Genomic DNA, 16,421 nt, shown 5'->3' with positions numbered 1-16,421 from the left:
AAGAGAGTTCCACAATTTATATCAAGTACTCAGAAAAGTGCCCAATCCAAACGAAGAACCAGTGATGTAACATTTCTCTCTCACTTTACCTGGGAGGCCAATGAAATGCAAAGTAATCAAGTGAACTGACAAGATCAGGACTGTACCACTGCACCTTATATGACAAATGTGTATAGTGAATGCCTGGACATGACCAAACTTATCATCAAAGGAATCGGAGATGCACAAGACTATTCACCTCCCACTATGGGACAAAGAACCTCCTTAAAAAGCAAGTTTAGGAGTGAGTGTTTAGCACAGCTGCTAAGACCCACTTGGGATACCCACATCCCATACTGGAGTACTTGGGTTCAAGTCCCAGCTCTGCTTCCTAATTCCAGATTCCTGCAAATGTGTACCCTGGGAGGGATCAAGTGATGGCTCCAGTAAGTGAGTCCCTGCCGTCCACGTGGATGATCAGGATTGAGTCTGAAATTCCTGGCTTTGCCCTGGCCCTATCCCAGCTGTTATAGGTTCTGGAAATGAACCAGTAGATGGGAGATTTCAATCATTCATTCTCTCTCTCTCTCTCTGCCTTTCAAATAAATTTTAAAAATGTTTAGATTTTCTAAAAAGCGTGTTTATAATATCAGTCACCCGGTGGCAGAGAGGGTTACACTCAAGGGAAAGTTCTAGGGAATAAGTATCTTTTTATTTAAGTTTTTTAAGTGAATTGTGTTTTTTCCGATTATGTGTTGATACTATTTGCTTAAAAACAAATTATAGGAACCAGTGTTGTGGCACAGTAGGTAAAACCACCATCTACAGTGCCGGCACACTGCACACACAAACAGACCTGGTTTGTGTCCAGGTTGCTCCACTTCCAATTCAGCTCCCTGCTAATGACCTGGGAAGAGCATTGGAGGATGGCCCAAATGTTTGGGTCCCTGCCATCCAAGTATCCAGACATGGGTCCAGACAAAGCTCTAGGCTCTGAGATTCAGCCTGGCCCAGCCCTGGCCGTTGTGGCCCTCTGGAGAGTGAACCAGTAGATGGATGATAGGTCTTTCTGTCTCTCCCTCTCTCTTTGTAACTCTGATTTTAAAATAAATTGAGGGGTCAGTGCTGTGGTCAGTGGGTTATATGTTCTGGCCTGAAGTGTCGGCATCCCATATAGGCGCCGGTTTGAGGCCCGGCTGCTCCACTTCTGATCCAGCTCTCTGCTATGGCCTGGGAAAGCAGTAGAGGATGGCCCAGGTCCTTGGGCCCCTGCACCTGTGTGGGAGACCCAGAGGAAGCTCCTGGCTCCTGGCTTCAGATCAGTGCAACTCCAGCAGTTGGGGCCAACTGGGGAGTGAACCAGCGCACAGAGGACCTCTCTCTCTCTGCCTCTCCTCTCTCTATGTAACTCTTATTTTCAAATAAATCTTTAAAATAAAATAAAATATAATAAATTGATCTTTTAAAAAGATCAAAGTATACCTGTATGTTTATTTTTTAAAGAGGGTTAATTTTTTATAATTTTTCTTATTATTTCAAAAACAGAATGAGATAGTGATCTTCCATTCACTGGTTCAATCCCCAAATGACTGTACCTCCTGGGGCTGGACTAGGCACATGCCATGAACCAGGAACTCAATGTGGGTCTTATGTGTGTGGCAGGGACCCAACTACTTGAGTCATCACCTTCTACCTCCCAGGGTCTGCATTAACAGGAAGTTGGAATCAGGAGTGGAGCTGGGACTCAAACTCAGACATTCCAGTGAGGAATGTTGTGTTCTAAGCAGTGTCTTAAGTACTACACTTAAACACACAGCCATATACCTTTAACTATTGCTCTAACAGCAATGATAAATTTGATACTCCCAATTTTAAAAAAATACATGAAAAGTATAGATTATATGACCAGTAACTTGCCAACTAGAAAAGAAGTCTCTGGTATAGATATTGTTTAAGGGCAATTTTTAAATAGATACTCAGCAACAATCCTGATAAACAGGTAGGTGCTTTTAAGCACATTTTACAAAACAAAATAGATCAATTAACTTTTCAGAATCACAAAACTGTGACCAAATAACATCAGGGCTGAGCCCAACCGTTCTGCATGTCCAGAGTTCTTCCCACTTGACCACTTTGCCTCCATTTACAAATACTACATGTCAACCACTGAAGTGCCACACAGAAACAGCTTTCAAAATCATATTGACAAACTACTACTAATACCAAAATGATGTTTTCAAAAATTTACATAGATTACTGCACAGAAAGAAAAATAGTTTACATGATTTGGAGAACTCGATAATAAATCATCAATAACAGGAAAGCACTGTTCCAGGCACACGACCCCTGTCCATGGATTGATATTAAATTTATTTATTTATTTTTTTGACAGGCAGAGTGGACGGTGAGAGAGAGACAGACAGAGAGAAAGGTCTTCCTTTTGCCATTGGTTCACCCTCCAATGGCCGCCGCAGCTGTTGGCGCACCGCGCTGATCCGAAGCCAGGAGCCAGGTACTTATCCTGGTCTCCCATGGGGTGCAGGGCCCAAGCACTTGGGCCATCCTCCACTGCACTCCTGGGCCACAGCAGAGAGCTGGCCTGGAAGAGGGGCAACCGGGACAGAATCTGGCGCCCCAACCGGGACTAGAACCCGGTGTGCCAGTGCCGCTAGGCGGAGGATTAGCCTGTTAAGCCGCGGTGCCGGCCCTGATATTAGTCCTTTTAGATAAATGAAAGAGGGCTGTGATTGTGGACTTTGAGAATGGAAATCAAAGTTTATGCTGACCACTGAAACCGCTCACACACATCCAAAAAATCTCCTAGTAGCCCTGGGAGCAGGCTGGAACCCTAGTTAACAGGTTGTTAACAACTACAACACCCCCTTGACCCAAGCATCAGGATCATTCCCCCTCCAGTGATAAGGAGTCACAGAAGGACGGCTGCTGCTTCAGATTCCTGGCTTTCCAGGTGCTTAGGACAGGCAGACGACTAAATAATAAAGTTAAATTACTACCTCACATCTTTTTCAAGATATGCTCTCTCTCAAAATGACATTCTCAAAAACAAAATAAGCATTAGAAAAACACACTTAAATCAGGGAAACAGCTTACCCCTTCACACATACACACACAAACACACACATATATGAATCATATGCTAGGGACATTATAAACTTGCAGGAAGGAAAAAAAAAATGTTTGCCTGGAAGCCATGTCAACTCTTTTCTCTTAACTTTTAAACCCACACACAGAAACCACTAAGCAAGTAGCATTTGAGAACCCATTATGGCTTTTCAATGTCAAACCTTAGTCCTGAAAAAAAGCTAGGCTAAGATTTGGGGAGAATTTTCTGTTGACAGTAAAAGCAAGCTGTCCTTAAATTCCTGAACTGCATTTTATCCTTTCCTCTTTAATCTCTTTCCCAAAGGTACACAATTCACAGCGTGGTCACTTTATAACCAGACACGAACTGAGAACTAGGACAAAACACACTGCGCCAAAAGGCAATACTGAGCACAAAGTCTAGAGAAAAAAATTAAATGAAGGGGGGAGGGGGACGGGAATAGCGCAGGGCAAATTTTATTCCATGCAGCCCCAATAGGTAGGGGCATCCTCTTCCACTTGCACTCCGTGGTCTGCTATCACAGCCAAAAGTTGGACAGCACCAGCTAGCCACAGCGCGGCTGCTTCATTTCTCCTGCACCAGGGCTGGAGCGCGCCTTCCCCTGCATCACCCCTGCTCCACTGCAATACTGACGCCGGCCAGTTTCGGTGCACCCGCGGTCAAGCCTCCCCGTTCCTTCTTAATGCATTTCCTCACCAATTCTACAAAACAGCCAGTGCCTCACAGCATGATTTCCTAGGCCATCTGGCTAGTACCACTCTTTAACAACTTTTTCCAACATTCACCGGGCACGCGTCGTTATCACTTTAGGACCCTTAGACCCCCGCCCCCCGTCACTCCCACGACTTTCCTCCTCCACATCGCCAGTCCCCACCGAGTGACCCTCAAACTCCGGTCACCATCACCAACCGACTTCCAGGCCCTGGCAAGAGGCCCCACTGGCTTTAATCACACACCTACCCCCGAGGTATCCAAACCAACTTGCCAACGGCCTCAGCCCCGTGTCATCTCTCCGGATGGACCTTACGCTTACTAAGTCCCTACCTTGTGTAGCCACAGCCCGCTCTCTAGCCCGAGCTCCGTCTCGCCGGCCACAGGCCACGCGAGTCCTGACAGCGTTATGCTTGACAGCTCGCCGACCTCCCCTCATCAGACCTCCAGGGTCGTCCTTCCCGGCGTCCTCCAGGCTTTTCCCCACTCATTCACTCCCGCGCCGTCCCGGGAGCCTCGGCCTCTCCTAATACCCCTCCCAGACTCCACTGTCCCATTCAGGAACTAGCCGACCTCTCGCCAGGTGAGCGGAGCCCCTCGCCCTGCAGGCCCCATCTATGGTCCTAGCCACCCGCACCTGCCGCCAGTGTTCCCAGGCTGCAAAACCACAAGTAGTTCCTCTTCCGAGGGACCACCCTCTTCCTCGGGCCGCTTCCTCTCTGCACCTCTTCACTCGCGCTCCGCCAAGAGACCCCAACTCACCCCCGCCTCCGCCATCTTCTGGGACCGGCCCCCACCCCCCGCCTCCGCCTCTTCCTCCTCGCCTACAACTCCGCCCAAGCCCCACTGCGCCTGTGCGGCTGATACGCCGCGCGCCGGTGCTCGGGGCAAAAGAGCTTCCGGTTACCGCGGGCACTACCTGGCAGGTTAGCGAATCGGGGCAACGAGGTTTCCGGTCTGCGGGAAATTGGCGTCTGGCGGTGGGCGTGGACTGCCTATGTGATGGGAGGCATCCGGATCAGCTGTTGTTGACTGACCAGGCCTTCGTTGTGACGGTTGCCCAGACCCTGTGGGCGGAGTAAGGGGGATCGTGCACAGACACACGCACACCCCCCCGGAGGGGCGTGGCGCTCGGCGTGTTCCTTGTCTCCGAGCGCGGTCGCCGCCGAGGCTGGTGCGCAGGGGCCAAGTTCTTCTTGCTAAGAACGCTGTTATCTGTGCTTGTGCCCAGCTCTCCTCTGGGCCCCTTTGCCTTCCTTACCAAGTGCTAACTTATTTGGGAGAAACGTATGGTTTGCCCTCCATCCCGCAGCATCCTGTGCACTTTTCGCTCCTGATCGTTCGCCAAGGACGGCCAGGTAATGCGGTTTGGAGACCATAGTTCTCTGAAGGACGGTACTTAGAGGTTTACACCCAGGTCGAGAAAACCTTGTAACCTCTTGTCAGAAGCATTCGTTTCCCTTGGCTTGAAATGGTGCTTTTAGAACGTTGGACCAACCCTGAGAGATCTTGGGAGATTGTTGTGAATCCAGTGAGCCTATGAGTGCATATGCAAGCCGTATGGGCGCCAAGAAGTAGTTGGAGTTGTAGTATTCGTTATAAGGAATTGTCTTCCTGCTATGAAATGTAACTATATAAATCAAAGACAAAGCTCAAGTCTCTCTTGAGTATATTACACTACTGGGCTATCCCACGAATCACCTTTTGGGACGTGGCTTCACCTAAAATACATTATGATTGTGGTCAGGTTACTATGGTCTTCAGGAAGGTTTTAGGTGAAATTCAAGCCTAGAATAATTGCGTAATAGATTTTTGCAAAGAAGTGCCAGTTGGCGAAACTCATTTCCTTTACTTTGAGCTGGTAAATGATAAACTGAATTTTTATGTTTCCACTCTTTTACAGGCATGTTTGTTTCTGGAAAATGAAATAGAAATTAAATTTACAACAGAAGTTACTTGGCAAGTATTTATGTGACCCTTATTTTCTCTAGCTCTTAAATTTCACTCTTGCAGGTTTTTAAACCCTATGTGTGTGTGTGTATTTGAGCTAACTATACTGAAAAAACTAATGAATTAGGGAAAAAAAAGCAGACAGGAAAGAAACAATACCTTTAAAATGTGTGACATCAAGACTGTGTAAAACAATGTGGATCCTGTATGTTCATGCCTATTCCAATCCTACTGTTTTCAAACACTAAGGAATTGTCTTCTAGAAAATATTTATGGTGAATTTTAGCCTAAAAAGGCATTTGTTTTATTTTAAAATACACATTAATTGCAAAGAGGAACAGGACTTAAAGCACAAGAACCCTGGGACACCCTTTCCTGAGGTTCTTGCACCTAATGCAGTCATCACTACCACAGTCCAAGGCAGAGTATAAAATCCTTAGGAGACATACAAAGGGCCATTGTCTTAGATGAGGTTGAGGACCATTTTCACAGAAGATATGGTCCTTCCTTGGACGTTGAGGGTAGATATATAGCTATGGTGAGGCTGTGCTTTATGGTGGGTGCTTATGGTTGGAAAAACAAAAATCGCACCATAGAGCCTGGTATGTGAAAGGGTGGGTGATGAGACATGAGATCTGAACATCAGTCTCATGAATTTAGACTAAATTATGTTGTCATGAAAACATTACAACCCTAAATTAATTGATGCCAGAACATAAATCGGGAACTTTGAGAAATCAGAGTAAGTTTGGGGTATTCTGCAGTTGGTATAATGTTGTTGGTGGAATGCTGTCGAAGGAAACCTGGATGGTATCTTGGCCCTGAGACAGCATTTCTATGGTCATGTCCAATACATTCAGCTTTTTAGGCTTACTTTTCCTCATCTGTAAGATGAGAAATTGGTCTGAATGATTTCTAAGGCCCTTTTCATAGATAGAAATATCGATGACTTGATAATTCTGTGACTTTACAGAAAAATTTCTAGCATTGCCTTACTTGTTTGACCTCCTAATTGAATACACCAAAAGGTAAAGTTCAAAAACAAAACCAAAACAGAAAACCAGCCTCTTTAGTTAGCAAATGCAAGATCCACAAAAGTTTATTTGCCTTGTTGGAGTGAGGTAATGTTCGACTATCATTAATTATTGCCTAAGACTTGATGATGACTAAGCCTTACAAGTAAGAACCTTGAACCTGGAAAACTGATCCAGCTTGAAAACATCCAAAGGTTTTCTTTTAAAAAGGTGTTATAATTTTTCTGTTAGGTAGTTAGAATCCAAATCACTAAAGAGCACCTTAGTGTTTTGGTCTTTTGTTTGTTGCAGTGTTTTGATATGGTATACAGGTTTTTTGTTTAAAGATTTATTTATTTATTTGAGAGGCAGAGTTACAGACAGAAAGAGGGAGAAACAGAGAAGTCTTCCATCCACTGTTTCATACCACAATGGCTGCAACAGCTGAAGCTAGGCTGATCCAAAGCCAGGAGTCCCAAGTGCAGGGGCCCAAGCACTTGGGCCATCTCCCACTGCTTTCTCGGGTCATTATCAGGGAGCTGGGTAAGAAATGGAGCAACCAGGATTCAAACCGGCACCCGTATGTATTGTGGGCGCCACAGGCAGAGGCTTAACCCACTACCCCACAGTGCCAGCTGTGGTATACATATTTCTGAGAGTCATGGAATTTTGCTGTTTTGAATTTACATAATGGATCATTTATTAATCCGTTCATCCCCTCAACAACTGTTACCTGAGCACCTGGTAGGTACCAGGTACTTGACACTGGACTTTGGGAAAAATGCAAAACAGACAAGGATGCTTTCTTTGTGAAGCTTACAGTCTTACTGGGGAAACACAAAAAGTGGTTGCATTAATATATAATTACAGATTGAGAGAAGTGCTGTGAAGAATCTTGCCTCAACCTAGATCTGTTCAATTCTAATATCTGTGCACTTAGCCACTCACTAGTGCCCTGTCAACATTCAACAGCATACAGTAAGCACCGATTATATGCTAGAAACTCTGTTAAGCATTAAGACTCAAAGATGAATGACATAGAGCTTTTGTCTTTGATAAATTTACAGCCTAGTAATACAGAAGTTTCAGTAAATGAAGCTAGGCCAGCCCTGGAGACAGAAACAAGCCCACAGAGAATTCTCTGTGATATCAGCTATGTTCTTCCTATTTTAAGCTAAGCTGGCCTGAAACGTAACTGATGGCAGGGAATCTAGGTAAGCAGTTATTGAGTTGTCAGCTGAGAGATGGTGCAAGCCTGAACTAAAGGCAATAGTATTGGGCAGAAAGAATCAGCAGGACGGTTGATGAGAGGGTGGAGAAAAGAAAGAAATGAAAGATGACATCCAAGTTTTAAGTTTGAGAGACTGAGTGGAAGGTAACACCATAGATGTAGAACAAGAGTACAAGATTTGAATTTGGGGTTGAGTGAGTTTGAAGTAGCCATTGAGTATTCTGGTAGAAATATCTTGTAGAGGAATGGAAATGCACATCTGGAATTCAAGTGAGTAAATAGGTCTAGAAAAAAAGATTTGTAATTACTGACTTAATAGTTGAAACCATGCCTTGAGTTATGTGTATGCTGTGTAAGAAGTTTTTTTTAAAAAAGATAATAGAGATAGAAGAAAAAAATCCCTGACATTGCCATAGTTAAATATGTTCATAAAGCCATTTTTTAAAATCTGGGGTGATATTAAACACAGTCAACTGATGATTATCTATGATGAGTTTTTAATATTTTCCAGACTTTTCCTGGCCACATAGAAAATATAACAGATGATACATAACCTTGGAATGCAAACCAATTTTAAATATTGGCTAAATATTTGAGAAGAATGCTATAAGAGGCATTCAGAAATGTAATGGAAATGCACTAGAACAATATTTCCTCACAAATAATTTTTATGTACTACAGTTTTGACTTCAGTTATTTTGATCATAATGTTAATTAACCTACAAAAGTTACAATGTTCTAAACATAAAACTAGATAGAAAATTTCTTAGAAGTAAGCTCTAGTCTATAAAACCAAAATATTTGCAAAATAAATATGAGCAGAAGTACAAAATAGTGAAGCTTAAAGAAGATATTTTCTTAAAATTGATGCACAAATACATATTGCAATAATTGCCACAGAATAGATTGTTTTGAGCTAAAAAAAAAGGCTTTTAATGTTCTGTGTCATATGATGGCTATATTCTGTCTTATATGAAACCTTTGAACAGTTTGCTTTACCATTATTTGGGTTGCATTTGTCATACATGATATTTTAAGTCTACCACTGTTTTTTTAAAAACTCAATCTGAGACAATTACACGCCAATGTTAAAAGAAACCTTGTGGCAATATTCTGTAGTATTATGTTTACCTACATGATCTATAATGTGCTCATATTAATATGTAAGGTGATATAACTAAAATCATATCATTTGGAAGTTATCCAGAGAAATTGTGTACTATTGGAAACATATTCAAGCCCCCTAAAGATTCACAAACAGCACTTTGAGAAATGCTATCCTAGATGATCCAGTGTTTTTGATTATTTATGCCTTGTAAAATACCTTAACATTAATCTCCAGTTCCCCAAGTGTGTTCCATAGAATTAATGTTAACATGTGTTGTGGTGGGGGTGGGGAGAAGAAATGAAGTCCTCTGCTCATTATTCATAGGCATTATACTAGTGAAAGTTAAACAGGTTATTTTCAATATGGGAATTCCAAGACTGTTTAATATGTCAGCAAGCATACACTTTGGCCCATGGAACATTTATCTTTTTCTCACTTTGGAGACTTTCATAGGGCCAGTAGTTGACTATGTTTATATATAAATATACCCAGAGGCAGCTGTATTTTACAGTGAAAGCTATTTATAAAATTATCTACCATCTATCAGTCATCATCTACATACAAAGTAAAAGAATCATCAGGCCCATGATGCTATTTTCAGTGCCCCGTATAGTACCCAGTTCATAAAATGAGCTCAGTAAATATTTGTTGAATTAGTGTTGTGTTGCATTTATCTATTTGTTCATTTTATGTCAACAGTGGTTAATCCTACCTTGATTTCATGAACTATATTACAGTAAATAGCTTCTGCAGGAAAGACTACAGTCACAGAGTACATGTAACCTTCCTGCATAACCTATATTATCCTGAAGTATCATCAAGAAATCTTAGAATTTGCACTATGCATTGGCACTAGCCATGTGTGGCTATCTAAGTTACTTAAAACAGTTCAAGAATTCAATTCCTAAGTTGCACTAGCCACATATCAAGTAGGCGCTAGTCACAGGTGGCTGATTTACAGATCACTGAACATTTCTGATGCTCAAAGTTCTACTGGAAATTTTGTGTTAGAAGATTTGTATCAATTTAACCTTCTCAAAATACTGTAAGAAAAAAAATCAAGAAGTAGAAGCAATATACAATAATCAACTACCACCACTTTGTCCACCTAAAGCTTCTTTAGCATAATGATGACAATTATTCAGTGCAAAGGAGCTTAGCAGTTTTGATTTTGCTTTAGAAAAAAGTTTGAATGATGGCATTCATCGAACTGGCAGCAGCCTCTTCTGCAGGGCCAGGTCAGCCCTGGGCAAGTGGCCTGTGTAAGGCCTATAGCATGTAATGTGGGCAAAGTTATTATAGCAGAACCTACCACTGAAAACAAGTGAGTCTTTGTTGAAGAATATTTCAGAACCATTTTAAGAATTAAGGAAAAAAATAGAATTCACCTTGATCTAAATATCATGCTTTGAATCTTTTAGATATTGTAAGAGAATTTTTTCTACTGTGTTAGCTTAACAGATTCAGAAGCCAAGACAATTCTTTGTCCTGTTTGTAGATAAAGTTCTGACACATTTCTCTAATGTGCTCAGAGAACTCAATAGAACTTCCTCTTCAGTTATAACTCTGTATAAGGAATGCACTGAGGCCACCCTGTGTTCTGTAGTAGTCACAGAAGTGAGATGATTCCATAGCAAGGGCACTTAACTCCCTGGAATAGTCTGTAAACTCATTAGCTGTCTTCTGCAGTTACTGATGTTAGGATGATTTTAGGGGCCAGCGTTGTGGCATAGCAGGTTAAATCACCACCTGCAGTGCCAGCATCCCATATGGGCGCCAGTTTGAGTCCTGGCTGCTCCACTTCCGATCCGGCTCTCTGCTGTGGCCTGGGAAAGCAGTAGAAGATGGCCCAAATCATTGGTTGCTTTGGCAAGAGTTTGCCAGATGTGGCTGGATCAACTTATTTGCACCTCCATAATTTCCCTTAGTTGTCAATTTTTTTTCCAATTTGTTTGAATGTGGTATAGAGTTTGTCACTCACTAAAATCATTCCTTTTAAAAAAAAAGATTTATTTATTTATTTGAAAAGCAGAGTTAGAGAGAGAGAGAGAGAGAGAGAGAGAGGTCTTCCATCCTTTGGTTCACTCTCCAAATGGCTGCAATGGCCAGAGCTGGGCCAATCTGAAGCCAGGAGCCAGGAACTTCTTCTGGGTCTCCCACATGGGTTGGAGGACCTAGGTCATCTTCTACTACTTTCCCAGGCCATTAGGAAGGAGTTTTTGGATTGAAAGTAGAGCACCTGGCAATCAAATTGACGCCCATTAGGGATGCAAACACTGCATGTGACGGCTTAACCCACTATGTCACAGCACCAGCTCATCACCTGAATTCTGTGCTTGCATTGCCTCAATCTGGGATTTTTAGTAAGATCAATGCTAGATGCAGAAAAAAAAATACAGGAAAGCCAAGAATTAAGTTGATAGGTATGTGTTTGGGCTTCCAAACCCTGCAAGAAAGGACAGTGAGAAAAGCACTCACCTTTTAGCAATATTATCTTTTGGGGGTATTTTTGGATGGATCTGTTAAGAAGCAATAACAGCTAAAGTCAATAAATTGAACGTATTTAAATTCAAACAGTCCCTGTAAGACTGGATATGTGTCATCAGGCAACAAATAAGCTAAACAGAGCCCAAACGAGGTCACCATGGATGAGCAAGCAAATGCAAAACACAACTCTAAGACAAAGTCACTGGGGTATAAAACATCAGAGCGAGAAGACAACTAGGAAGATTATAGACTATAAACTATTTGTCACAGAAGCAATGATAGAGACCAAGAATATAGAAGCAACACTAGCTATTAATTATTACAAAGCCCCATACAATTTGAGGTCAAAAAACTTAACGAGGTGTTCACGAACACATTTCTCTCTTGCTGTTTCACTGCGCTGGTCTGTGCCTCCTTTAACCTGAACTCACACACACCGGGTTCATGTAACTTTCAGTGCTTCTTAAGGCAGTGTACATATCCTCATTCTCATCCCTAATTGAACTTAAGCTAGACTCATAGTTGTCTCACAATGTCTTTTTTTTTTTTTAAAGAAGCAGCAGATAATGGCCTCTGATTTGCCAATTATGCTTGTTTGTATATATGTACACATGTTGGTTCACAAAAGCAGAGGATTTTATTTTATAGCAGGTGAAAGACACAAGTGATCCATCATTTGAACTTCCCCAAAGAAATATGTATGAAGCTAGGTGATGTAATGGATATGCAACATACTATAGAAACTCTAAGACTGGAATTTAGATTTTTTTTTCTGAGATTCAGACGTGTCAAGAAACAAAAACTATCAATAGATTTTCTCATAAGAATAAAAAAATGAAATTTAAATTTAAATGTAATTCCCTTAGAATGTGAGAAAGTTTATCTTTTTTAAGATTTTATTTATTTATTTGAGAGGTAGGATTACAGAAAAAGAGGGAGAGACAAAGAGAAAGGTCTTCCATCCACTGGTTCACTCCCCAAATAGCTGCAACTGCTGGAGCTGGGCCAATATGAAGCCAGGAACAAGTAGCTTCCTTTGGGTCCCCCATGCAGGTGTAGGGGCCCAAGCACTTGGGCCATTTTCTATTGTTTTCACAGGCCATAGCAGAGAGCTGGATCAGAAGAGGAGCAACTAGGAGCCGCAGGTGGAAGTTTAGCCCACTAAGCCACAACGCTGGACCCAGTTTACTCTTTTAAAGGTTAGAAATTAGTGCTTTAGTAATGGTTAAAGAAAGTTAAAAGAATTTATACTTTCAGAAGCTAATCTTAGATTCATAAAGTTAATTTTAGTATTGAACTGTGATAGAATGATTGTCAGAAAAAATATTTCAGACTAACAAACCACTGGCTCTCATTTGGGATGCCGGCACTGCTGTACCACAGCACCGGCCCTGGAGAAAGCAAGTATACTGTTTAGAATGAAGAGGATCTGGTTTTGATTCACACACTCTATTATCAGCTGGGCATTCTAGTTTACTTGCTAGTTAACTTGCTTCTCTGATTCTCCATTTTTTTCATCATTCAAGTATTCCTGTTACAAGAAATAAGTGTGATAAAGTAGTGATAAAAGAACATAGCTTTGTGGGTATTGTTCTCAATCACTTTGATATCATTCTTGACAAGGACCTTTGTTTTCATGTTGACTAGCTCTAAGATTGGGGATTTCTTACCTCCTGAGAAAAATGTACAATGAATGAGAGTTTTGCTGAGTTCATTTGTATATGGCTTCTTTATGGCCCCTCCCATTCCCACCCCATTCTGTATGACAGCCTTTGAGTTGTTAAATCCTCGTCCTACTTCACACTCCCTGGCTGTAATACTGAATTTCTTTAGTCATTTTCCATATGACAGTTTCTCCATCCCTTTATGATGATAGTTTCTGTTCTGCACATGCTTCAGTCTGTCAATATTCCCTCCACAGAGTCACTTCCAGAACAAACACTAGAGCTCCATCATCACATCCTGTGTTCTGGGTGCTTCTTTTAACACAACGCCCCATCACAGTAGCATTTTTGGCAGTCACATCCCACTATTAAGTTGTATTGAGCTGTTAAATTTAGACAATCCTTAAATCCCTTCCATGTGTACAAACCACATTTTCTCTACTCTGTTCTTTTATCGTTAAGGTGGAATTTTTGGGTGTTTGGATATTTTTTTTTCCATTGGAGGTGAGGGTTAGGTGCCTAAATAAACTGGTTTATCATTTTCCTAGTAAATGTTTTCTTGTCCATAATTACTACTTACCAAGAAGGTTTTGGTACCAATTCTATCATTAAGTACACTTTGTTAGCCTGAAACCTGCATCTGCATGCCATCTTGCCATCAGAAACTTATGCAAGTCCTTAATAAATATTTTGGATAATACAGCACCAAGTTCAGAGACCTGTGGTGGACTCTAGAGGCCTGCCTTTTGGTTGACATAAATCCAGTCATCAGAAAAGACTCTTGGCTTAAGGCTATGCTAACCCTGGGCCCAGCTTCTATTCAGAGTGTTGTCATTAGAAATCAGCAAATACGTGTAGAAATCCAAGCTAACCACTTCATGTTCATTATCAACTCATGCTGACTCCCAAGAGCTTAAAATGAGTCTTTTTAATGATTTGTTTTAGAAGATATTCCAGATACGAAAACTATCTATCTAAAGTTCACAAGATTCACCTCTGTTTGAAAGACTTTGGCCCATTTCAAGACTTTCCTAATTCTCAAGATTAAATTATTTTCCCCAACATGAGTTCTTCTATTTTATTCCAAAGATTTTTTCTCATGGCTAAGAAATGTATCTCATCTATGTTAAGGCATTTATAGACATTTTGAAAACTCAGTGCTGTCTTATAGGCTCATAGCCTACCTTATTTTTAAAAAACCAATATAGTGCTGCCCTTCCGTATCTGGCAGTCTTTAGCTAGAGGGAGCATAGCAATTAAAGTAGTTAAGATTTCTACCCTCCTCCTCTTATCTTTTCACATTGTGAGTGTCTGGGACCACCAGGCTCCTTAAAACCTCAGCAAAATTTCTGTACCACCCTTGACAATGTGCCTTGCATGACTCAGCATATAACTCCTGAAGCAATTACATCATATTATTCATAGAGTGCAGATATGAATGCTTGCTCTTTGCAGTCCAGGCTGACCTGTTTCTAGTCCGACTTCATGACTTACTTTTATCTTTCACCCCAACTTCATTCCTTAGACCTAATACTTCTCAATGGGCCATCAAAGAAGGAGGTAACTTTCTCAGAAGGGAGGAGAGAACTTCCACTTTGACTATGACCTTGTCTAAATAATATCAGAGTCAGCGAACTCAAAAGGCTTCCATAGTCTTGGCAACTCATGACAAGAACCTAGGGTGATTACTGACGCCATAAACAGGAGTGTCAATTTGTTAAGTCAACAACAGGAGTCACTGTGCACTTACTCCCCATGTAGGATTTCTGTCCTTAATGTGTTGTACAATGTGAATTAATGCTCTAACTAGTACTCAAACAGTATTTTACACTTTGTGTTTTGGTGTGGGTGTAAACTGTTGAAATCTTTGTTTAATATATACTAAATTGATCTTCTGTATATATATAAAGAGAATTGAAAATGAATCTTGATGTGAATGGAATGGGAGAGGGAGCGGGAGATGGGAGGGTTGTGGGTAGGAGGGAAGTTATGGAGGGGAAAAAGCCATTGTAATCCATAAACTGTACTTTGGAAATTTGTATTTATTAAATAAAAGTTTAAAAAAAGACCTAATACTTCTCACAGTTTGACTTTATTCCTTGGTCTCCCACTAGCAAATACCCCAACTCAGCAAATGGGTCTTTCCCCTTGGGTGCATACTTCTAGGTCTGACATTCTTATCAAGTGGCAGCTGTGTTCCTTCTTTAGTCATGCAATATGGCCATTGCCATACTCTGTGCACCAATCACTCAAGTTGGCCCAGGTTTAAAGAGAGACATAGACTCCATCTCTCAATGAAAGGAAAGCCACAGTCCTGCCGTACTTTCTGTGCTGATGAAGTAAAAAACTGAAAACCACCGTAGTACAGACTTAAAGGACCACCATCAAATATCCATTGTTAAGTACTTTTTTTTTTTAAGTTTATTTACTTGTATTTGTTTGAAAGTCAGAAAGAGAGAGAGAGTGAAAGAGAAAGAAAGGAAGAGGAGGGAATGAATATCTTCCATGCACTGGTACAATCCCAATGCCTACACAGCCAGAAGCCTGGAACTCCGCTTGGGTCTCCTACATGGGTCTCAGGGGCCCAAGTACTTGAACCATCACCTGCTGCCTACCAGAGTATGCATTAGTAGGTAGCTGGATCAGAAGTGGAGGACCCGAGACTTGAACCAGGCACTCACACAGGATGCAGTTCCCAAGTGGCAGCATAGCGTGTTGCTTCACAACACCTGCCGCACTTTAGATGTTTTAGACACTACACCAGGCTTAGCAGGGCCCAGGCATCATGAAGTAAAGATCCTTGTTGCTTGTCACTCTTCTCCACCTAAGTGTGGATGTACTTTTCCTGATGTTTTTTCATTCAGTTCACTTCATTCTGGTTGTTAGCATCTAATTTTCTTACAGGTTCATATTGCTATTTTAATCTTTAAATAGGATTGCTTTCTCTTTTCTGTATGAGTCTATCGGAGGACATCCTTTGGACTCTGTCAGTTTATCAGGAGCTCCCCCATTGCTTCCACCCACTGGGATGCCAACATCCAAATGCTCACAAAAGTTTTTCCTTTGCTTAGCATTCCTACCAATGGAATGCTACCAATTCTTTTCTTCTTCTGTGTGCATAACCACTTTAACACACACACACACATGCACGTGT

At 41.5% G+C, this 16,421-nt stretch overlaps 1 long non-coding RNA gene across 6 annotated transcripts in view; it reads left to right on the top strand.

The window, feature by feature from the left end:
- Positions 1 to 4,844: 4,844 nt before the first annotated feature.
- Positions 4,845 to 16,421, top strand: part of LOC103348741 (uncharacterized) — a 65,465-nt gene continuing 53,888 nt past the window's right edge. For 2 of the 6 annotated variants that reach the window (XR_011387322.2, XR_011387326.2), the window contains exons 1-3: positions 4,941 to 5,172; positions 5,718 to 5,773; positions 12,702 to 12,802. This is a non-coding gene — a long non-coding RNA (uncharacterized LOC103348741). Of the gene's footprint in view, positions 5,173 to 5,717; positions 5,774 to 12,701; positions 12,803 to 14,792; positions 15,341 to 16,421 lie in introns of those variants that run through there. The other 4 variants (XR_011387324.2, XR_011387323.2, XR_016231627.1 and 1 more) reach the window with 4 other exon arrangements.

This window comes from Oryctolagus cuniculus, chromosome 3, assembly GCF_051225735.1.
Source record: "Oryctolagus cuniculus isolate XC-2025 breed Fujian yellow rabbit chromosome 3, ASM5122573v1, whole genome shotgun sequence".
Lineage (NCBI taxonomy): Eukaryota > Metazoa > Chordata > Mammalia > Lagomorpha > Leporidae > Oryctolagus > Oryctolagus cuniculus.
This window is presented reverse-complemented; position numbering and strand designations above follow the sequence as displayed.